General features: G+C 40.4%; 1 protein-coding gene and 1 pseudogene across 1 annotated transcript in view; one reads left to right on the forward strand and one right to left on the reverse strand.

The window, feature by feature from the left end:
• LOC143674124 (uncharacterized) overlaps positions 1-16,861 on the reverse strand; it is a 100,537-nt gene extending 83,676 nt beyond the window's left edge. The window contains exon 1 of the mRNA XM_077149449.1: positions 16,354-16,861. The gene's annotated coding sequence lies outside the window, so the exon portion shown is untranslated. The remainder of the gene's footprint in view (positions 1-16,353) is intronic.
• Positions 4,884-17,755, forward strand: LOC143657710 (forkhead box protein I3 pseudogene; annotated as a pseudogene).
• The last annotated feature ends 7,888 nt before the right edge of the window (positions 17,756-25,643 follow it).

The following is a 25,643-nucleotide window of genomic DNA, read 5'->3' on the forward strand; positions in this document are numbered from 1 at the left end:
TGTTGGCAATCAGTCACCTTTGTTCCAAAATGATGTTTAAGCCCCTGAGCATGAAACAGAAATTAGAATCTCATACAAGAATAAGACACTTCACTTGGGATTCTCCCATTTGGACCCTGAAGGCTGTCTCTGGGACTCCCCAGTGCTCCTGCTTAAGTGTTGGTGGTGTCCAGTCTGGTAATATAACTATGTCTTATTTCTAACAATCTTTTAATTATTTTCTTAATAAATTCTGTTTTCAGTAATAAATATCACTGAAGTCTGTGTTGTCCATGTATTTGATCCTCTAAATTAAGTGGCCACAAATATCACATTGCCTTTTGAGCAACACTTAGTCGAGGATTTTTAGACTTCACACCCAAAGTACATGCAACAAAGGGAAAAAATTAATGCGAGCTCATCAAAATTAAAAACTTTTATGCATCAAAGGACTTTATCATGGAAGGTAACTGGCAACCTATTGAAAGGGAGAGAATATTTGGAGCTACATCTCCAATGGGGGTGTTATATCCAGAATATATAAAGAAATCTTACAACTCAACAACAAAAAATCAATCCAATTTAAAAAATGGGCAGAAAGCTTGCATACATATTTCTCCAAACAGCATATTAACCAATGGCTAAAAAACACATGAAGATATGCTCAACATCATCAGCTATTATGGAAACACAAATTAAACCACAGTGAGATATCATTTCACACCCAGAAGAATGGTTACTATTAAGGAAACAGAAAATTACAACTATTCGGAAAGGATGTGGAGAAAGAGAAATACTAATTCATTGATGTTGGTAATATAAAATGGTGCAACTACTTTGGAAGACAGTTTGGTGGTTAAGTATAGAATTACTATATGAATTCTATGTACTGGCAACCCTACTATAGGATATATAAGCAAAAGAATTGGAAGTTGGGACTAAAACAGATAGGCGCACACCAGTGTTCATTGGCATTATTCACAATTGCCAGAAGATGGAAGCAACCCAAGTATACATCAACTAATGAATGCATAAATAAAATGTGGTTCATACATACAATTGAATATTATTCAGCCATATAAAAGAATGATGTTCTGGTACATGTGACAGCAAAGATGTACCTTGATGATGTTTTCTGAAATACTCCAGAAACAAAAGTAGAAATATATATGATCTCACTCATGAATTAATTAGAAAAATCAAATTCATACTTTCAGAACTTGAATAGATAGTGTCAAAAATAGAGAACAGTCAAAAAAATTGAGAAGAGGTTACCAGGGACTGAGGTGTTGATAGGAAATGTTGAATTAATGCCTAATTTGTACAGAATTTCTCTTTGGGGTGATAGAAAATTTTGGTAATGGATGGTGGATATGGAAGCACAACATTGTGAAAATAATTACCACTGCTGAATTACATATTTTAACATGGTGATAATGGGAAATGTTAGGTTGTATATATGAAACAAGAATAAAAATTTTTAAAAAATACCTTAAGGATTTACAACACAAACAGTGTACCCTAATGTAAACCAGGAACTATAATTAATGTGGTAATTGTAATAATATTGTTTCAAAAACAGGAACAAAGTTAGCAAACTAATGCAAAGTGTTAATAATAGGGAAATCTGCGTGCAAGAGGGTATGTATGTGGGAACTCTATATTTTCTGCATGATTTTTCTGTAAACATACAACTTTTCTAATAAAAAACAAAGGAAGAGAGGAGAAAGGAAAACTACACATCAAATTTTGCAAACTTAGTCCCCCCTCCGATTATACAACGTTTCATTAATAAATTTTATGTGGATTATATGTTGCAATGATATTATTTTTAATATGTTTGCCTAAATACTATATTTTATGACAACCCAAAAAATAAGATATGACTCTACAATTTACCTCAGATTTTAAAATGTGGGAAATGTTTGGGGAAGAGTGTTGTAGTTTGCTAGCTGCCAGAATGCAAAATACCAGAAACAGAATGGCTTTTAAAAGGGGGAATTTAATAAATTGCTAGTTTACGGTTCTAAGGTCAAGAAAATGTCCCAATTAAAGCAAGTCTATAGAAATGTCCAATCAAAGGCATCCATCCAGGAAAAGACACCTTGGTTCAAAAGAAGTCTGATGAAGTTCAGGATTTTTCTCTCAAGTGAGAAGGTACAAGGCAAACACAGTCAGGGCTTCTCTCTCAGCTGGAAAGGCACATGGCAAACATGGCATCATCTGCTAGCTTTCTCTCCTGGCTTTCAGTTTCACAGAGTTCCCTGGGAGGCGTTTTCCTTCTTCATCTCTAAAGATTGCTGGCTCATGGACCCTTCGCTTCGTGGTGCTGCAGCATTTTCTGCTCTCTCATTCTCCAAAATGTTTCCACTTCTATAGGACTCCAGTAAACCAATCAAGACCTACCCAAATGGGTGGAGACACATCTCCCCTAATCCAGCTTAACAACCACTCTCGATTGGGTTACATCTCCAGGGAGATTATCTAATTACAGATTTAAACATAGAGTATTGAATAGAGATTATTCTGCCTTTATGAAATGGGATTTTGATTAAAACATGGCTTTTCTAGGATCCATACGTCCTTTCAAACCAACACATTCCACCCTCTGGACCCTAAAAAAGACATGTTTTCCCTATATACAAAATACATTCATTCCATAACAATATCAGAGAACCTTAAACCATTTCAGTAGTAGTACAAATGAAATACAAAATTAGAAACAGTACAAACTCCTATCAAAGTTAGTTATGGGAATGGTCTTTCTGAGGCAAAATTATCCTCTGGCTTTGGACCTGTAAAAACCCAAGACAAGCCATTTGCTGCCAACATACAAAGGAGGAACATTCATAGGACACATATACACATTTCCACAGGAAGGAAAGAACACAGGGGTCACCAGACCCATACAGTTTCAAAAACCTGCAGGGCAAAGTCCATTAGATTTCAAAGTCTGAGAGTTATCCTTGGAGCTTCTGAAAGCAGCAGTCCCACCTTTTCCAAGGGCCTATGCAGAGGCCTGCCTCTCTCTGAATGCAAACTTGGGGGACATTGGGGAGACCACCTTTTTCTCAGCTCCACCCTCTCCAAGCATAGGGGCTGCACCTGGGGTCTCTGCCATCTCTGGGGCACACACTCAACCCCACCATGTGATGGCAGCCAGGCTCTCCCCAAACCCCAAGGAACATGCTTCACCCTCTCCAAGGCCTGAAGCAACATGACTCTTCCACTGCAACGAGGTGGGAGGCCTAACCTCTGCCTCTGGGGCAAACTCACCCTCTACACAGCCTTAGATGGGTCTGCTCTCCTGGCCCAAGGCTTCTTAACTTCAGACCCCTGCCTCCATGGTTTTGCCTCTGAAGTTATTTTTCCTCCAATTTGTCCCTTTTCTGAGCCCGTCAGTCCAGACTGGCAGTGGTTCTGTTTATACAGGTCCCACAGCACTTTTGTTGGCTTTCTATGCAGTAGCATTGGATCATACCCATCAGACATAAAGAATTTCCACAAATCCTTCCTGGATAACTCCATGTCCAATCCTGGCTTTCTCTGAAATGGCTGTCTGGTTCCACATTTGGTTAAATCCTCACACAGGGCACTATTCTCTGGGGTCTCCCTTTCTGGAGGCCCAGAATTTTCCATAACTTCAATTTCTGGTTTCTTTTTACCCAAGAGTTCAGTTTTCAGCTTATCTTTTTCCTGTTGCATTTCACTATAAGCTGCAAGGAGAAACCAGGCTGCTACTTTCCACATTTAATTTGGAGATCTCTTCTGCTAAATATCCAAATTTACGGCTTTTAAAATCTGCCTTCCAGCCAAAGCCACTAGTTAATTTTGCCAGATTAACTGCAATTTTAAAACAAGCTTGCTTTCCTTCCAGTCTGAAATAATACATGTCTCGTTTCTGTCTACAGCTTCGTCACAGGTAGCTTTAGAGTCCACATTTCTACCCACAGACTTTTTAAAGCATTCTAGGGCTTCTCTATCAAGCTCCTCACAGTTCCTCCAAAATCTTCCCCTTATCCATTTAAAAAGCTGTTCCAACATGTTTGGTATTTGCAAACTGCAGCAGCTCCCCACTCTCCAGTACCAAAATCTGTTCTAGTTTGCTTTATGAAATGGGATTTTGATTAAAACATGGCTTTTCTAGGGTCCATACATCCTTTCAAACCAGCAAAAAGATAAATAGGAAAAAAAAAAAAAAGAAAGACCTTCAGGCCTTTGTTCCATTGACAGCTTCCCAATCACCAACATCTCCTCAGAATTGGCCCATCATATGGAATTCCCAAGTACATGCCCCCTTTCTCTGAGTAGAAAGAAACTACTGTCATGTTGACTGCTAGACCTCAGGTTATAGGTACTGAGTGAGTCTTCACCTACATCCACTGTAGTCCAGCAAGGGAAACTCTAGATAGAAGGGAAAGAAGAATAGATCTGAAGTTTTGGTCAAAGGGTCCTGCTGCTTCCCAGGCAGCATGTGATGGGAGACAAGGTCAGAGCTACCAAGTACAGAGGTCTGTCTCCCACTCCTCATATACAGAAGTCAAGCCCTAGGAAATGATACCTTTTTATGGAACTGACACCCCCATTTGGGCTCTAAGAGGGACATCTTTGTTTCTTCTCCCATCCAGATAAGTACTATGTCCCTGTGGGTGTCCCTAACCCCATACAGTTTGAGGAGTTGGGTAAGACAGTAACGGGCTAGGTCTCAGAACCCTCTCTTGGTGGTAAAATGGGATTCCTCTGCCTTCCCATACACTCCAGAGGTGGCTCATAAGTGAAGCATGAAGGGGGGAGGGGTTTTGAAAGGGGGAAATTAAGGGCCTGATTCAGAAGCTACCAAGGTGAAGACATGAAATTTCTGTGTCTAGGCTTTCAGTAGGATTGCTGAGTAGCTAAACGGTGCAATGCCTGGGTCTAAGGAACAGAATGAGGAGGTGAGGCTGATTCCCAGGTACAGAGTGGGATGGCTGAGAAACACATCTCACTGTGAGTGAGAGGAACAAAGAATAACAACTTTAATAATCAGTGTGAAAACATTCTTAGGAGTGTATAAATGTAAATCTGTTCTTACTCAGAACAGATGAGGAAACACAATCTGTTCTTACTCAGAACAGATGAGGAAACACAAAAAGGACTCATCACCCTTAATCACCTTTGCTCTTCTATAAGAATGTAAACCTTAGTTATTGGCCTCACCTGTCACTCACTGATTCAGTAAAGAAACTTAAATGCAGAGGACAATACAAATTCTCTGTTCCACATGGTAACTGCCTTCTATTAATCATCAATAAAGCCCAGTATTAAGTAATGCTGATCTTTTGATATGGAACACTTTTCCCTCTTCCCCTTCTATTATCCACAACAGATTTCCAGAATTATGGAAATTATATATTATTATATCATTAGGAATTATGATCATCACAATTATCATTTTTAAATAACACTTTAACAAAGAGGATTTTACTGCCCCTTCCTAATCAAATATAAAATATAAAATTCAGTTCTCCTATAAAGCTCTGTATTTTATATTCATATACTAACATAATTTGTAATTTAATTGTAATTTGTTTATTTGGATTTTAAATACATTAAGTCTAAAAACTGCAATTTTTCACAACTGCATATACATAGCATATCAACTACAGTCAATGATATCTGGATTAAACAAATAATCAAGCTTTGTTAATTCAGCTTTCTCCTAATCTCTCTTACATATACTTTCCTTTCCCTAATTTCACTAATAAATATCCTATGTCAGACAACCACCATATATTTCTTAAAATTCCTTCTTAATTACTTCAGTCTACTCTGCCACAAAGGCCAGTATACAAAACCAAACATAATTATATCATCCTCCTTTAAATTCTTCAATGGATTTCCACTAGCCTTAGATGAAGAACCCTGGACCTACCATGGCCTTCAGACCCTGAAATCAACTAGCCTGCTAACCTCTCTGCTGCAGTCCACCCCATGATCTGTCTTCCAGTCTGCTCTCAGTTTCTGGAGCAAGGCAGGGGTTATGACATTGCAGACCTATTACACATGTTTCTTAATCCTGAAAAAAATCTCTAAAATTACTCCCATCTACACCAGTATTTTGAGACTTTGTCCAATCTTATTTTTAATATATTAGCTACAATTTCTGTAATTTCCAAGAGAGATTTCCCATCTCCACAAATGAAGTCCTTCAGGATTATGTACACAAGTTATCCTTGAAGTTATTGCTCTCAATGAATGTGGCAAACACTTCAATCACAGAGTGTATCTTTATTATAGACATGCAGAAGAGAAACACTATCTGCAGTAAATGTGGAAAACAATTCAGCTGTAGCTCTTATTTCCACAAAATAATTCATAGTGAAAAGAAAGCATATATATGTAATCAATGTGGACAGGCCATCAGTCATCTGCAATCATCAGTCATATAAGCAAATTTACAATGGAGAAACTCACATACCTCTGTGGGATAAGCTTTGGTCAAAGCTTTGGTCTTAAAAAGCATAAGCATATTAATTCTTGAGGGAAACCATATGCCTGACTGTCAACAGCATGAGAAAAATTATGCTATAAATGGAATAAATGTGGAAGTTTGGGAATCACAATTCTAATCTTTAAACTAACCAGTGAATTCACACAGAGGAGTATATCTATGTCAGTTTAAGCAACGTGGAAATCCCTTCATTTAGAATTTATCCTTAACCAATATGAGCAAAGTTCACTTGGAGGAATCCTATGTTTGTTGTCACAATGTAGGAGACTTCACATCAGCTTCAGTCTTGGTGCGAAGAAAAAAAAACCAGAGTAGGAATAATCACTAAAACAAAGCATCAGACAAGAAAGTCTTTACTAAGAAGCGGTGATTACAGAGGAATAATAAATCATTAATGCTGGATATAATTCAATGAATAAACATTCAAAATCCTTACTCACAGAGTAACTTTCAGTTTTCCTGACTGCTCAAGCAAACACCATGCAATGGTTTGGTTTAAACAATAGGAATTTTTAGCTTATATTTTTCAGGCTAAAGGAAAGTCTAAATCAAGTCATTACCAAAGTGATGGTTTGTTCCTTAAGTCTGGAATTCTGGTCCTGACTGTCAGCAACCCTTGAACCTTGACTCCTCTGTGACATGACAATGGACATGACACCTTTTCCTGGTCTCTTCATTCTCTTCCAAGTTATGCTAAATTTCAGCTTCTTGCTCTCCATGTCTTTTTCTTTGAATTTCATTCCATTTATAAAGGACTCAGTTATAGAATTAAGATCTACCCTTACTGAGGCTGGCCACACCTTAATTGAAGTAACCTCAATTCTCATTTGCTAGCTGCTAGAATGCAATGTACAAGAAATTGAATGGTTTTTAAAGGGGGGAATTTATTGTGTTGCAACTTTACAGTTCTATGGCCTTGGAAATGCCCCTATTAAAGCAAATCTATAAAAATGTCCAAATTAAGGCACCAACAAGAGGTCATGTCCACTCAAGAAAGGCCGATAAAGTTCAGGGTTCCTCTCTCAATTGTAAAGTCACACAGCAAACATGGTGACATCTGCTAGCTTTCTCTCCAAGCTTCTTGTTTCATGAAGCTCCCCCAGAGGAGTTTTCCTTCTTCATCTTCGAAGGTCTCTGGCTGTGTGGGCTCTCCTGGTTCTCCTGACTCTCTCAAAAATATTTCCTTTTAAACTCTTCCAGTAAGCTAATCAAGACACATCTAGAATGGGTGGAGCCACACCTCCATGGAGATAATCTAATCAAGTTCCCAACATGTGGTGCTGATAAGAGATTAAGAGAAATCCTCCACAAGTGGATCAGGATTAAAACATGGCTTTTCTAGGATACATAATCCTTTCAAACCAGCACATTCCACCCTCTAGACCCTAAAAAAGGATGTTTTTCCCATATACAAAATACATTAATTCTATCAGAATATCAGAAAGCTTTAAACCATTTCAGTAACAATACAATTGCAATACAAGTGAGAAACAGTACAAAACCTTAAAGTTAGTTACAGGCATGGTCTCTCCTAAGGCAAAATTCTCCTCTGGCTCTGGACCTGTAAAACTCAGAACAAGTTATTTGCTGCCATTATACAAAAGAGGGACAGTCATAGGACGAATACACCCATTTCCACAGGGAGAAATTAGAAGGAAGACATGGGTCACTGGACCCAAGCAGTTTCGAAAATCTGCAGGGAAAACTCCATTAGATTTCCAAGTCTGAGAGTCATTTATCTTCAGGGCTTTGGAAAGTCCAATCCCACCATTTCCGAGGACGTATGCAGTGGCCTGCCTCTCCCCAAATGCAGCCTTGGGGGACACTGGGGAGACCACCTTTTTCTCAGCTTCAACCACTCCAAGCATTGGGGCTGCACCCAGGCTCTCTGCCATCTCCAGGGCACACACTCAATCTCTCCATGTGCTGGCAGCTAGGCTCTCCCCATTCCCCAAGGAATGTACTCCACCCTCTGCAAGGTCAGAGGTGGCACAACTCTTCCAATGCAAGGAGGTAGAGGGCACATCCTCTGCCTTCAGGGCAAACTCACCCTCTCTATGTGTTTGGGTGGGTCCACTCTCCTAGCCTGAGGCTTCTTGACTTCAGATACCAGCCTCTATGGTTCTGCCTCTGAAGACATTTTACCCTCACTTTTCCCCTTTTCTGAGCTCCCCAGTTGAGACTGACAGTGATTCCATTTATACAGGTCCCACAACCCTCTTGCTGGCTTTCTATGTAGTAAGCAAGGATTGTGTCCATCATACAGAAGGCATTTCCACAAATCCTTCCTGGATAACTGCATCTCCAATCCTTACTTTTTCTGATATGGCTGAGTGGTTTCACATTTGGTTAAATCCTCATATAGGGCACTATTCTTTGGGGTCTCCCTTCTCAGAAGACCAGAATTTTCCAAACCATCAATTTTTGGTTTCTTTGTACCCCAGAGTTCAGTTCTCAGATTTTCTCTTTCCTGTCACATTTCACTATAAGCTGCAAGGAGAAACCAGGGTGCACTTTCCACATTTAGTTTGAAAATCTCTTCTGCTAAATAGCTAACTTCATGGCTTTTAAAATCTGCTTCCAGCCTGTTCTAGTTTGCTAGCTGCAGGAATGCAATATACCAGAAATGGGATGGCTTTTTAAAATGGGAATTTAATAAGTTGCTAATTTACAGTTCTAAGGCTGAGAAAATATCCCAATTAAAACAAGTCTACAGAAATGTCCAATCTAAGGCATCCAGGGAAAGATACCTTGGTTCAAGAAGACCAATGAAGGGCAGGCCACGGTGGCTCAGTAGGTAAGAATGCTTGCCTGCCATGCCCGAGGACCCAGGTTCAATTCCCGGTGCCTGCCCATGTAAAAAAAAAAAAGAAGGCCAATGAAGTTCAGGGTTTCTTTCTCAAGTGGAAGGGCATGTGGTGAACACAGAGTTTCTCTCTCATCTGGAAAGACACATGGTGAACATGGTCACGGTTCCTCTCTCATCTGGAAGGGCACATGGCAAGCATGGCATCATCTGCTAGCTTCTTTTCCTGGCTTCCTGTTTTATGAAGCTTCCCGAGAGGCATGTTCCTTCTTCATCTCCAAAGGTCTCTGGCTGGTGGACTCTGCTTCTCATGGCTATGTTATTCTGCTCTGCTCTCTCTGAATCTCCTTCTTTTTCCAAAATGTTTCCTCTTTTATAGGACTCCAGAGACTAATCAAGACCCACCCAAATGGGTGGAGACACACCTCCAACTAATCCATCTTAACAACCACTCTTGATTAAATCACATCTCCAAGGAAATGATCTAATTACAGTTTCAAATATTCAATACTGAACAGGAATTAGAAGAAATGGCTGCCTTTACAAAATGGGATTAGGATTAAAACATGGCTTTTCTAGGGTCCATGCATTATTTCAAACCAGCACACAGCCAAAGTCACGAGTCAATTTTGCCAGATTATTTGCCATTTTAAAACAAGGATCACCTTCCTTCCAGTTTGCAATGACACAAGCCTCATTTCTGTCTAGAGCTCATCAGAAGTATCTTTAGAGTCCACATTTCTAACAGTAGTAGAGAAAGCACTCTAGGCCTTCTCTATCAAGCTCCTCACAACTCCTCTAAAATCTTCCCCTTATCCATTTAAAAAGCCATTTCAACATGTTTGATATTGGCAAACTGCAACAGCATCCCACCCCAATACCAAAATCTGTACTAGTTTGTTATCTGCCAGAATGAGAAATACCAGAAATGGAATGGTTTTTAATGGGGGGAATTTATTAAGTTGCAAGTTTACAGTTCTATGACCTTGAAAATGTCCTAATTATAGCAAGTCTATAAAAATGTCCAAAGTAAGGCACCAATAAGAGGTTACCTTCACTCAAGAAAGGCTGATGAAGTTCAGGGTTTCCCTCTCAACTGGAAAGGCCGTGGTGAACATGGAAATGGCTGCTAGCTTTCTCTCCAGGCTTCTTGTTTCATGCAGCACTCCCAGGGGTGTTTTCCTTCTTCATCTCCAAAGGTGTCTGGCTGCGTAGGCTCACCTGGTTCTTCTGGCTCTCTCAAAAATGTTTTTTTCTTTTAAAGAATTCCAGTAAACTAACCAAGACCCACCTGGAATGGGTGGAATCACATCTTCATTTAATCTAAAGTTAATACCCACAATAGGGTGAGTCATATCTCCTTGGAGATAATCTAATCAAGTTTCCAAAATACAGCACTGAATAGGGATTAAAAAAAAAAAACCTGCCTCCACAAGTGGATCAGGATTAAAACATGGCTTTTCTAGGGTACATACTCCTTTCAAACCTGCACACTTATCAAAAAGTCCTATGTACAAATGAAGTTCTGAGCCATGCAACTTGTGATTGAAACTTAAGGACTGCATGTTGAATGAAATGTCAGAAATAAGACAAATTGTTACCCTGCCTCACTCATATGGACTAACTATAATATAAAAATTTGATGAACTGAAGTCAAGAGCATGGGTTATCAGGTTGGGGCCTATTATAAATAGTCCTAGATTATAAGCTCTTATAGCAGTCACATATATTCAGGATTTGTAACTGTTATTTCCAAATTCTGAAATACTGAGCTGTTTGCATACAACCTGGTCATTCCCAGAAACTTCAGGTATTTTTGTGACACCTAAAACTCAGAGTTAGAGTCCGAAGCTATGAAAGCCAGCACTACCCAAATACAGACCTGTTTAAAAACTTGAAAAGGGGATCAGATATTGACTAGAGATATGAAGGAAGCTGATATGGATAGGACTGGGGTAGATCAGAATACAGGGTAAATGATGATATCATCCATATTTCAAAACTTCAACTTCTGTGTGAGACCAAAGGGAGAAATGTTTATTTGGTGCAAAATTTATATTCTGGTTACCTAATTTAACTTGCATGGTCAGTTTAGTTGAACACTATAAATACATGGAATCTTGAATAGGGTGTGAGATCTTGTTGGTTTGCACAGGTTACTGAGATGCCCCCAATAAATCCCAGAGTAACTTGGGCAATGAATAAAGAGTATTTGCAAAGTCCCCTTGGTGGACTGGGAAAAAACGAGGAAATATTCAATTTCCCCATTTGCAGAAAGCAAGATTCCTTTGGCTGCTCAAACAAATACTACGAATGGGGCAGCCTAAACAAAGGGAATTTATTAGCTCATAATATTGAGGCTAAGAGAAAGTAAAAATCAAGGTGTCTTCAAGGAAATTATTTTTCCCTGAAGACAGTGTGCATTCTGGGGCTGGCTGCTAAAAATCCTATGTCATACAAGTCCTAGGTCACACGCCAAGGCCTATATAAATGGAAATATATTCCATTGAATTGAAGATTTAGTATTGCTAGAATGTCAATACTACCCAAAGCATTTACAGATTCAATGAAATCCCAATCAAAATACCAATATTAAGGGTGAAAAGGTAGTTCAGTGGTAGAATTCTCATGGGCCACGAGACCTGGGTTTGATTCCTGGCGCACACACTTCCAAAAAAAAAAATCAACAAATAGAGTTTCCATAACAGGATACTCACATGCAAAAAGAATGAAATGTGACCCCCACCATACAGCACACACACAAAAAAACCCTAACACCATGTCCACAGAAACAGAAAAGCCAATCATCAAATTCATATAGAAGAGTAAGGGACCCTTAATAGTTAAAACCATCTTTTAAAAGATAAACAAATTTAGAGGACTCATTTTCCCTGATTTCAAAACTTATTATAAAGCCTCAGAAATACAAACAGCCTAGTACTGCACAAGGACCAATATATCGACCCACCAACGGAACAGAATTGAGACTTCAGAAATAAACCATCACATCTATGGCCAACTGATAGTTAACAAGGTTGCCAATTCTTTTCAATGGGGAGTGAATAGTCTTCAATAAATGGTCCTAGGTAAACTGGATATACATGTGCAAAAGAACAAAAAGTGGACCCATATTCCACACCATATATAAGAAGTTAACCCAAAATAGACTAAAGTCCTAAATACAAGGACACAATCTTATAAAATTCTTAGATGAAAACATAGGGGAACATCTTCAAGATCTTGTATTAGGCAACGAATTCTTCAATTTTATACCAAAACCACAAGTGAGAAAAGACAAATTAGGGAAATTGGAACTAATAAAAATTAAACATTTGTGCATCAGAACACTTTGTCAATATACTGAAAAAGAATGGAGGAAAATGGAAACCACGTATCTGATAAAGTTTTAATATACAGAATATATAAAAAACTCCTAAACTCAACAACAAAAGTCAACCACCCCAATCGAAAAATGGGTCAAGGTCTTGAATGAATATTTTTCCAAAGAACCTGTTAAAATGGCCAATAAAAACATGAAAGGATTCTAAGTATTACTAGCCATTATGGAAATGCAAAAGAAAATGTGATACTACTTCACAACCACTAGAATGGCTATTGTTTTTAAAACAATATATTTTTTAGTGAGGATGCAGAGAAATAGGAGCACTTTTGCATCTTTGATGGGAATATAAACTGGTGCATCCACCATGGAAAAGAATTTGGCGATTGCTCATAAAGCTAAACTTCATATTATCATATGACCCAGAAAAAACACTTCTAGGAATGTACCAAATATTGAAAGCACTGACTCAGACAGGTATCTGTACACCAATATTCATAGTAACATTATTCATAATAGATAAAGCATAGAATCAACTGTAGTATCAATTAATGGACAAATGAACAAAATGAGGAATATGCATACAATGATACATTATTTAGCCATTAAACAGAAAGAAGGTCTGAAAGTTGCTACAGTAATATCAAATAAGCTTTAAGACATCATGTTGAGTGAAGTCAGCCAGGAATAAAAGAACTAATGCTATGATCACATCTATAGGAAATAATTAGAATATGTAATTCAGAAAGAGTACGGGTTACCAGGGGTATGGATGGAGGTGGAGCATTAATACTTAACAGATACAGATTTTCTTTGAGGAAAATGTAAAAGTTTTGGTAATATAGTGGTATGGCGGTGATTACATTCAACACTGTGAATGTAACTAACACCACTGAATTGTATACTTGAAAATGGTTAAAATGGGAAAATGTTATGCTGCATATATGTTACCACAACATAAAATTTATAAGAAGATATAATGTTACTATCTGCTCAGAATTTATATCCTATTGAAGGCAATGAAAAAAAAAACTCAGCCAAAAAAGTGTCATATTCAAGTATGATTCAGGATTCTGGGGAATTTCCCTGCCAGTGTTTTCACAATGTTCCAGGGCTGATGCCATCTTGAATACCAGCACCTATAGCGCCAAACAGATTGAACACACCTTTGATAGCTCTGCCTCCCCAACTAAACTGCAACTTCTGCTCTTTATCTCTAGCTCCTGGATTTATGACATTCCTAAACACATTCTAGCTACTTACTGTAGGATACTTGTTCCCTGCAAGTCTAAGAACTCGATGAGAAAATGGACTACTTTATTTGTGAATACACAAATTACAGAGGCTGGACTGATTAGTAAAATGTTACAAGGCCAAGTGATGAATTACACTGTGTAGCCCACTTATAACATGTTCTTGGTCTTGATCCACATCCCTGTGGATGCAAAGATATTGTATGTAGTAACTTTCATAAATGGTATTTTTAGGAAGTATGGCTTAACTTAATGAGGGTGGGCCTTGATATGGATTACAGGAGTACTTTATAAGAAAAATAAATTTAGATATATTTAGAGAAAGCTACAGGAAGGATCCAGAAGCCCAAAGTAAAAGAAACTGGAAGAGAAAGGACAGGTCATCATCATGTAACAGGAAAGCCAAGGATCTCAAGGACTGCTGGGCAACCAAAACACTACAGTTCCTGGGAAGAAGCAAATCTTTTAGCCTCTTAAATGGATAGAAGATAAATTACCATTATTTGAGCCAACCCACTTAGTGGTATTTGTCATAGAAGCTGGAACATGAAGGCATGGGGTAATTTTTTATGTATGCCCCGATCCTCACCCTGGATCACAAAGACATGGGGAAAAACAAAAATGAAAATCATAGAAAATGGTGTGACACAGAGTAGGCAGCTTGATTAACAATACTTACTTATATCTGTAACATTAATGTGGGGAACTTACATCCCTTGCAAACAAATGCACACATAAAGGAAAAGAGAAGAGTCCCTATTCATAAATTTTTCTCATTGACCTTAATGCTTTATAAGAAATAAAGGACTACAACTATTAAAAATAAAATATTTTTCTTACTTAATATTTCCATTTGATCCTTTCAGTTACTTTTTCATATTTCACATGGTTAATGTTTCATTTGTGCTTTTGTATATTTGACAGTGTATATTATTATTATTTTATAATTTTGTTCCCAATTTCTGCTTTCCATGTCAAATGCTGTCCCATCATTTTTCCTCTTTGAAGGAGCTGCAAGGCTCAGTTGTCTCATATCTTGGGTTCTTAGCTCATTGCCTATCACCCCATGGTATCACTTATCCTATATATATATATATATATATATATATACACTAGGTGAGGATGGAGGCCAAGACTCTGTCCTGTGTCAGGGAATGGTGAGTTCTTAAAAGAGGAAGGAAGTACCATTTCTTTTTTGCAACATGCCAAGTTGGCAGGAGTCTGCAAATGTGAAGACCCTGTGTCCCTTCATATATGGGGCCTTAGATACTAGGGAATTTTTTCAGGTCTGGGCTCCCTTCAAAGACCCCCAAATCAGTGGAATTGAAAATAAACTGTAATTCACCGGTTCTGGAAGCTTGGTGAAATCATGACCTGGGCACAACAGGGATTTACTGCTGTTCTGACTTAGTGTACAACAGGGATTTACTGCTGTTCTGACTTAGTGTTGCTGACATCCACATCAGAGGCCTGGCCCTTTGCCAATGACTACTGATCTAAAGGCGAGTACAAGAGGACGTCAATGAATTCACCAGGCAATATTTAGAGCCCAGCACAGAACTGAAAACACTTTTCTTTAGCTTCATATTTGGGCTTCAGGAGATGCCCTATGTATGCTCCAGGGTGCTGCCACCACCTCCACTAAACACAAATGCATACATCCATGCACATACATATGTCATGCAAAGATTCAAATACAAGCATGTGCACACACACTCACACGTGTATGTACACACACTTGCATATTCCAGGCCAAAATCACCTACTTTTCTTCTCAAAGTTTCTCATTATTGAGGGTCTGTAGGTGTCTGTTTTTCCTTTACATTGTCCTTCAGGGACACGTTTCATGCCGCCAGAGGAAGCAAACTGTTAATTTAGCATCATGGTTGGAAACGGGTCTCTCTTTTGCTTTGTGTTTTCAACCCATTTTGGTATCTCAAATATTTGCCACAGGTTGACAAGTGCTGGGATTCCTGAGATGAGTCACTCCTGAACCCTGCCATCACAGAACATCAGGGTGACTCTGTGGGCTTTTCCATATTACAAAATATAAACCCTCAGTCCACCCTGATTACCAAGCCTGCCCTCCGAAATTACTTTCTAAGGCCCAACTCTGCTTGTGCCTCTCCCAAGTTCAGGCAGCTTTCAATGACCTCATGGACTTCACTTTAAGTTTAACATGCATTTAAAGCGCAGCCCGCACTCGGCGAGGGCAGTGGCGGAACGTGGATTGGTCCCCAAAGGGATGCGGTCCTCTCGCGCGGGCGGCGGCGTAGCCAGCCCGGCTTGTCGTCACCCGCGATCGCGCTGCACCACCCAAGGTCGCCTGCACGGCCCTCTACTGCAGCGACAACTTCGGCCTGTAGTCGCAGCCCGGCCTGTCCCCATTAGCCACTGCCGCCATCAGCCACCTCCCACCGCCGCCACCCCCTACTAGTGTCTCAACCGGCCCAGTATTGGCGGCTCACGCGCAGCTACCGCCTACCTGGGCGTCCCTCCGCCACCGCCCCCTGGGGGCGCGGCCGGGTCCTGGCAAGCGCTGCCGACTGCAGCCAGCACCTTCCGGGCGCGCGCGGGGCGACCGGCGAGCAGACGGGCTGTCCGTGGCCAGCCAGAGGACCTCAGGAAGCTGGTGCACCCGCCCTTCTTGCCATGGCCATCCAGCGCGCGTGGAAGCGCAAGCTCACGCTCACCAAATCCACAAAGTCCTGGCCCACAGCTTCCCCTTCTGCCAGCGCAGCAGGGCCGCCTGGCACAACTCCCTGCGCCACGACTTGTCGCTCAACGACTGTTTTGAGGAGGTGCCCCCGACGAGGACGACCCAGGGAAAGGTAATTACTGTACCCTGGATCCAAACCGGGAGAAAAGGTCTGACAGTGGGAACTTCCGCCGGAAGAGAAAGCGCCTCTCGGAGGCCAGAAGTCGAAAGAACAACTCTCCTCAGGGTTGGGGCTGCGGTGAGCTGGAAGCCCTAAGGAAACAACCCCTCCTCTTTCCTAAGGACTTGTCAGCCCCCAAGCCTTCCGAGGTCACCAGGAGTCCTGTCTCCTCTCCAGGAGGAATCATACTCCCCTCCACCCCTCGCCTCTACTCCTCCTTCAGTAGTCTTAGCACCTTAAGTGTGAGCAGCTATGGGAACCCCCAGCCAGCAATCCCTGCGGCCGCCACCAGGGCATCCAGCTGCACCCTAGTAGCACATTCCTCCCCAGCTCCAGCTCAGAGACCCCTCCAGACACTTGCAGCTAAGTAACAACAGGGGTCATAGCAACAACCAGAAGTCTTCCTATTTCAGCCATTACTCTGCCAGCACCAGCGGGAGCCAAAGCAGCCCTTTTTAGAATAGCAACATGGTCGGCAGCCTCCTCAGGACGTGGGAAGACTGTGAGGTCTAGGGCGGTGCTTCATGTGCACAGCTGAAGAGCTCTTTAAAATACAGATTCCAGTTCAGTAGGTCTCGGGTAGAGCCTGAGAATCTTCGTGTCTGTGGCGCCCCATTACTGCACTTTGAGTAGCAGGGTTGCGGATAGCTCTACAACCCAGCACGATTTTGCTGGTTTCTCTGGGTAAAGGGCCTCCTTAGAGAGACCTTCATCTCATTCTATTCTGAGACAGCAGCCTTAAGCCCTGTAAGGGCATGAACCGTGTTGATTTTCTTCATCACTGTATGCCAAGGTTACAAGCACAAAAGTGTATAGGAGCCGGATCGATCAATGTAACCGAATGAAGTTGTTGGGTAGGAAAAATAACAGCAGTTACAAAGGGCAAGTAAAGCAGTGGGGAGTGGTTGGGACTGAGGAGCTGAATTCTGCTGTAGGCAGCTGGTTATCTCCTGCAGAGCAGCATTCTGATTTTTCTAGAAAAGACAGATATCTGAATTTTTATATGAAACCTCCAACTGTTTGTTCTTTGCCTCTATTTAAAGTTTTTAAAACACTGTACTAGGAAATATTGCCGATCCTTGAGCTAAATCCCACTCGAAAAGGGTCTGGTTCATGATAGCAGCAATGAACTGTCAACTCCAGCCACACACATCTGTGTGTCAGACACTGTCCCAGATACCTCAGAAAAGCCTTAGGAGACATATTATTGTGACACCTCATTTTCCATTTGGAGAAAGTGAACCGCTGAGATGATAGGTAACTTGCCCAGACAAATAGTAAATTATGGAACCAGTATCAAATCCAGGCAGTCTAACTCCAGAGTGGTGCTCGTAACCTCTGCCTTCTAGTTCCTAAAACAAACAAACAAAGAAAACAGCATCCACAAGCAAACATAAATGTACAGGGTCAGGAATAAAGCTAGATCCCATCTGAGTTGTTTCCCTAAGCAGCAAAGGGAATCTTGTGTCCTTGTAAGAACTTTGTGACTAGCCTTCACTTGTATGCATTTATCCAGTTTTTTGATTTTAGTATCTTGTGATCTCTAAAGACAGCTGATAATGTTTATTAATGAAGGGTTTTGGGTCAAGCCAGAACTGACACCCCTAGTCTAAAGTTATCTTGATAACCAAATCTGTATCTAACCAATATGGACCCACCTGACATGCACAGTAGCTTAGACGTTAGCCTATAAGTGACCTATAGCTCATTATAGTACTACAAATCAAGCCTATCATCATATTAAGGCTCAAGTTTTCTTACGTATATTCTGCGACTTAAGCTTGTAATCAATCTCAATAATTGTTATTATTCAGTGCATGCTCAATAATTAGATCACCTCTAATTACATCATCTAGAAACACTGTGCTATTATCCTAAAACCTGTTCATCTTTTGATTCTATAAAATTATCAGAATTACAGCAGTTCAGAAAGACAGATTTTGTGCTGATATGCCATCTGATCTTAGGCTTCGCACCTAGAAAAAACTGTTTCTCTCTTTGAAACCCCAGTATCTCAGGAATTGGTCATTGGAGGACATTGGGCAAAAGAATCCACTGTCTTTGTCGGGTAACACTCAGAAGTTTCTCCGTCTTTAAGATTTTTGTGGTCACCCTCCCAGTACACAGCAGAGGCCAGGTACATGGTGAACATGCAGCCATTATTTGTTGAATGAAAGAATTTATTCAAAAAGTGTTCATTAAAATATGGATAGTTGAATTTATTGCTTTTTTGTATATATGTTATATTTCACAATAAAAATATTAATTAAAAAAGCCTCAAATATACTAAACCAAAAAAAAAGTGAATATATATAGCTGAATTTATGAAACAGCATTCCACTATGATGAAGTAATGTTTTTGAATTGCTTTTGTATCATGCTTTTGGGTCTTTCATATAAATATTAGTAGTTTTTAATTTTTCCAGAAAAAAAGAGCACAAACTAAAAAATTTAAACTTTTCCACATGTTTTCTAAAATAGAATTACTTAAAATGTTCTTTTTTATTTTGAAATATACATTCAGAAAAGATCTATTATAAAACAGTTTACTGAGATATAAATTATATCAGCATTACTTAAAAAAAAATCATGAAGAAAGAAAACCAAAGAGACTACATAACCCCACACTGTGTATTTAAAAAATGGTTTGTATGGATAGTTTTGGATATGATAAGTCATATGGACTATTAATATTGTTTTTAGCACAATACTATATTGTAGATTAATGTATAATGCAAATTGGGGCAAAAGGTCTTTATTTTTTCAACAAGAAAACAAACTGCATCCTACAAATCATGTAAAATGAACTTTTAAGTGGTATGACTTCTTGCCGTTTTAGTAAAAAAAAAGTTTATTTTAGCTTCTCATAGCCACCAGAGATGGAAAAGTATTGTCTGGGAAGAAATGTGCCAGGATTGACCAACTTTTACTCATGATGTCATCCAATTAAGAACCAAGGGAAAGATCAACAACAGTACAGGAAATCCAGAAAGGGGATGAATCAGCCCCTTCTCACTCCCTCTGAAGCTCACTGGTTCCCTCTACTTTTTCTCTTTTGTCTTTCAAGTGCCACTCCTTGGGGTTTCCCTTCTTGAGGCCCACTCAACAAAAATTCAGCTAGAGGTGTGTGCCACAGTGTACCACAGTGTCCAGAAGTTCTGGACTTGACTGGCTTCAAAAGAGAAACTGCTCCAAGAGAGCTATCAATCTGGGAAATTTGGGATGAGAATCTCAGTGGCCATGTGGTCACAGTCAATTCTAAGGAAACTTAGAGGAATTGAAGTGGGAAATCCTAATGATTGGTGACATTTATGTTTCTTATTACATAAGATGGCCTTACACAATGGGGACAGATGTATGCTGCTTAGTATGATATATGTATCTATTTCTGACAGGCTTTCTCTACTAGATTGAGGCTGGCTTATTATGAAGTATCAAAATGTTTCTCAAACTGCAGGTCTACCTGAACTTAAAAAGCCCTGTCCCTGTGATCAATTGTTTTGTGCTTTAGAAAGGTCCTGTCATTTTTTGAATAGGGTTCACCCCTAGCAAAACCAAAGCATGTGGCCATTCTATTTTATTTTATATAGGAAAAGAATGCATGGAACAATATCACTATAAATTATGCTTAAATAGAATATAATAAAAGGTGACTTGCTTCAAAGAACCTGAAATATTCAAAATTAGAAATTACATCATAAACACAGCTGGGTTTATATTAATTTGCTTCTGATGGATGCAGATAATGATTCTGATAAGAATAAATTAGGTAGTCCTTACCATAACTTGATTCTATTACAAAGTGCATTGTATTAACACAGATATATGCTCTAGAATGCCACTTCATTCATAATTGTCTAAGACAATATATAGTCTACAATATATTTGCTAAAATGAAATTTTCCAAATTCTACATCATAAATACAGCCAACTTACCCTTCATCAAAATCACTGAAATACCAAAAATTATTTTTCTTAAGTATAAATATATTTGAAAGGTAATTGATATTTGGAAACAATTTTAAAAATTGCAATGCTTCTGCCAAAACTACCATCTTTGTACCTACAGAATTCCTTAACTCCCTTCATGGCATTCCATACAACATTGCTTCTGATCAAGGAACCCACTTTACAGCAAATGAAGTGCAGGAATGGGTACACACTCATGGAATTCACGGGTCTTACCATGTTTCCCCAAATGCTGGGTTTATGGAACGGTGAGATGTCTTTCTGAAGGCTCAATTATGGTGCCAACTAGGTGGCAATACTTTGACGGGCATACGTCAATGTTCACTAGGAGGCTGTGTATGGTTGAAGTCAGTGTCCACTCTATAGTGTTGTTTCTCCGGTAGCCAGGAATCAAGGGATAGAAATGGAAGTGACATTGTTCACCATTAGCTCTACTGATCCCAAAGAAAAAATTGTGCTTCTTATTCCCACAGGAACAAGAATTTCCTACAGAATTAGGATTTGCCAATCCCAATAGTTTCATTAACCAACTCCTATAAAAAAGTCATAATATTTTCATTATGTAAGTATTATGTATACCTATGTATAGGTATAGATAGCTAGATATTGATATAGATATAGGTTCTGATCCATATATTTTATTGGCTCTGCTTTCCGGGAAAACCCTGACTAATACACTAGGTTCCCATCAATAGGAGATTAGATAAACTGTCGTAATTCATATCATTGAAGATTACTAAGCAATAAATATAATTTCTTGTAGAAAATCCTTATGCTGAATGAAAGAAGCCTTAAAGTACATACTGTTTGATTTCATTAATATGAAGTTCTAGAACAGGCAAACATACAGGGTGAATAAAAACATCAGGGCATTGGCATCTTTGTAGGGAGAGAGGGGAGGTTGACTTTTGTGGAAGATTGAATTATATACTCCAATTTAGACATATTCTTAATCTACATTTCTATGAATGTGAACCCATTGTAAATAGGACCTTTGAAGATGTTATTTTAGTTAATAAATTGTTAGCCTAAATGATTGAGGGTTGCTCTATAACTAGATTACTGGAGGCTTCTTTATAAATAGAACCCCTGCTCCAGCTAATAGCATAGTGCAGGAAGTTTGGGACTCACTTCTCACTTGGGAAGGTTGTGCCTACCTTCTGGCCTTAAGGCTTAATCACGGAAATTTTGTTCAAATCATTCAATTCAAGAGATTGACCCCAAGTAAAAGGGACTACTAAACAGACCTAACATCGAAGACATCAAGAAGGAGGGGGCAGCAGAAAGAACAGGAGACAGAGTTTTTTTTTCATTCTGTGTTTCAAACTTAGTCTCCATCTAAGTCTCAGCCAACTCCTCCTCTATTATCTAACCTCATGAGTAATTAAATTCAGCTGGAGTACCTATGCCCACACCCTGTAAGGTGTTATCAAGTTGATTTGGATCATGGCAGTCTGAGTTTTAGTCCCCAGCTGTTACTGGACCTAATCTGTGTATTGAGGTTGTGTCTTAAATGCCCCTTGCTTCTTTCTCACCATCTACTTAGAAATAGGAGGAAAACAGACCCTGACTCAGGGCTACTGTGAGGTTAGTGCTGGGGCCAAGTAAAGCACTCTGATTAACTCTGCTCCTAATTCTTTTACTCCAATTTTAGGATTTAAAGTCAAAATTTGCCAAATGATATTTCCCTCTCTCAATTTCTTTTACCAGAATTCTTATTTCGGAGATACCATTTGTGGGGTTCTTCCATGTTTTCCATTATCATCTTTTAAGTAGCAATAAGGAAAACGAAATCTAATGACAACGCTACTACTGAGGGTGTGTGATAGTGAGGCTATCCAGTGGAAAGCAGCTTGGAATACAAAAATGATCATGTAAAGATTAATTGTGAAGGGCAGGCAATGGTGGCTCAGCATGCAGAGTTCTTGCTTGCCATGCGGGAGACCCAGGTTCAATTCCCGATGCCTGCCCAGGCAAAAAAAAAAAAAATTAATTGTGCAAACCTACACAAATAAGAGGACTTTGCATTAGGAGTGTGCTAGGTCCAAAGCCAGAGTGGATGATCAAGACCATATGTTACCACACTTTGGTCCTTACTTCTTCTCTCCAGAATTTTTTGGATGAACTTGAAGATAAAAAGATAATCTAGCTCTGGAGGTGCAGTGATTGGTAGCAGCTCCCAGCCCGCGGTATACACGCTAGAGTCGACAGGGTGAGATTGCTTCTGGAGTAGTTCCCTTCCCTCTTCCAGGCTGCTAGAAGTAAGAGGCTGCGGCAGTCAAGGGAGGGGAGGGGAGAGGCCTGAGGTGAGAACCTACCTAGTCTTGCAGGGATCTGATACCGTGGGTGACCCCCGAACCAGCAGCCGCATCAATGCAGGATTCCTGAAGGAGCGGGAGGGGAAGTTTGAAAAGATGCGAGCCAAGCAGAGCGCCCTAACTCGGACGCCTGGGCCAGGGGTAGCAGTGGGGTTGCCGGGAAGCTCCCAGCAGGGACGCTTGGCAGCTCAGCGGCCACAGCAGCCCACAAGCTCCACAACCACCTCCCGGTCGCACTTGCAGCCCACGGCTTGGAGCGCGAACCGGGTAATCGGCCCCTGGTGCTGGCCTGTGCTTGCCCCTGCCCGCAGAGGCTGGAGGACAAATTCCCCAGCCAGCGATGGCTTGAGTACAGCACCATTCTGGGGCAACAAGGAGGAGCAGCCCCCCCCCCCCCCCGTAAGGGGCAGAGCTCGGGCCCCAGTGCCAGGGGCCTTCACAGACATAACATTCTGCCAAATTTCAGCCAGAGTGAAAACCAAAGCTATTTCAGGGTCTTGTATTTCTTCTAAACTATTTTGTTTTTCCAATTAAAAAAAATTGTGGTAAATTATACATAACACAAAGTTTACCTATCAGTGACGTTTCCTACATTCACATTAATGTACTAGCATCACCACTATCTAGTTCCATGACTTTCATGACTCAGAGGAAACCCCATAACCATTACACAGTCACTCCTGGTTTTGACTTGTTTTCAGGGGTTTATAGGTAAAGATCTGGGCAAGTGAGTCCTAGATAATTTGCTCAGACTGGTGGGTTCTGGCCTGCTTTCCTCTATGTCATTTTCATTTAAGTCCGTGAGATATTTTTCTGTCCCTAATGGGTGTATGGTTACACCTCCTTGGGCTGTGGTTAATCCAAAGGTTAATGTTCCAATGACAGTAACTATAATTCAACCCCAAACTCTTTTTTTTTTTAACATGGGCAAGTGACCCGACCCGCAGGACAGTCGAACCTGGACCTGAGGGAGGGAGCGAGAACAAATGTGACAAAAGACACAGAGAATGGAGACAAGACAGGATTCTGATCAAGTCTCAATTTATTGAGGGCAAATCCAGGGTATTTATCCTTGTCATTTATCCAAGGACAGGGGAAGTGCCTTGTATCAGGCGTTTAGCAGGTGATAGGCATTGCACGGTGGCTAGGCCAATCCGCAGAAACTAAGATAGCAAAGGTGGCTCGGCCCCGAGGCTAGTCAGCAGATTTCTGGGCAGAGCAGAACAGACATGAGAAAATAGAAACTTTACTTGAGATAAAAACTTAACTTGAGTTAGTATCCAAGATGGTGTTGGACCACAAGGTGGTCAGTAGATGGCGTCAGACACCAAGATGATGGCCGGCACACTACCGGTGCCCAAAGCGGCTCCCCACAGGCAGGCACCAAGAATCAAACCCAGGTCCTCTGGCATGGCAGGCAAGCATTCTTGCCTGCTGAGCCACCGTGGCCCACCCCAACCCCAGACTCTAAATATGTCTATAGTTTGGAAAAGTATTTTTTCTGGGGTTATGACTCAACTCCTCAAAATTTGGCAGAGGAAAGAAATTTCACATTCTGTGGCCCCTAGCTTAATCCATGGTCAAAATTTGCCCTTTTTCATAAACCATATTTTTATAGTTTTGCTTTCCAAAATGGGCAGCTGTTTATTGGCTTTTACAGTTAAAATAAAACAAATGTTGAAAACTTTCCCCCCATTCCAACCCCCCTCTAATAAGCTTTTAATAGTTCAAAAATAGAGAAACAAATGGATAAAAATAACAAGACAGCCAAACTAACCACACCCAAGCATCCCTTTTCAGTGGCAACGTCACCTCAGACCTCATTCGAATGGAAAGGGGGTGGGGTGGCAGAAGGTGTGTGTGTGTGTGTGTGTGTGTGTGTGTGTGTGTGTGTGTGTGTGTCCCGACTGCCTTTTGAATGCACAAACCTGCCCCTCGGGCTCCTGAATAATCAATGAGATATTTCTGGGCAGGGCAAGCTGCTACCTCACGAATAACTCATTACTTCTCCATGGCCTACCAGAGCAGCAGGCCTCTCTGACTCATGAATATGCAAAGAGGGGGCCAGAGGCCAATAAAGAACTCCTCAGAGTCCTACCTCTGAGCCAGGCAGGTATGGCTCCAAGTCCTCTTCCCTGCCTGCCAAGGCACCAGGTCAGGGCAGTGGTACAGACTAAAGGGATGTAGGACTTAATGTGGATGAGAGGAAACCGACATGATTCTTCTCTCCTGTGATTCATCTTTGTCCACGTTGTTTTCTTCTGCTTGAGGAAGGAGGAATCGAGGTTCTTCACTGCTGCCCAATATGGATGACGGACATAAGGAATGAAGCTCACTGACTGAGAAATATCAAGAACCAGGAGAAGAAGATTCTTGGTGCAGTCTTAGTCCTCATTCTTCTTTAGTGTTAAATGGGATTGAGCATTGATTCAAGTATTTCAGTGTGTTCTGGGAGCCTGGCAAGGATGTCAGTCCTCAAGTACCTATCCAGGAGACACAGATGTCTCAGTCTCACCAGCATTTACATTATAAAGACTGAGATTTATTTCTCAGTCTGGTGTTTTAGAGAGTTTATACTTCTTCCAACTACCCTTGGTTGCTAGCTTGAA

Source organism: Tamandua tetradactyla, chromosome 2 (assembly GCF_023851605.1).
Source record: "Tamandua tetradactyla isolate mTamTet1 chromosome 2, mTamTet1.pri, whole genome shotgun sequence".
Taxonomy (NCBI): domain Eukaryota; kingdom Metazoa; phylum Chordata; class Mammalia; order Pilosa; family Myrmecophagidae; genus Tamandua; species Tamandua tetradactyla.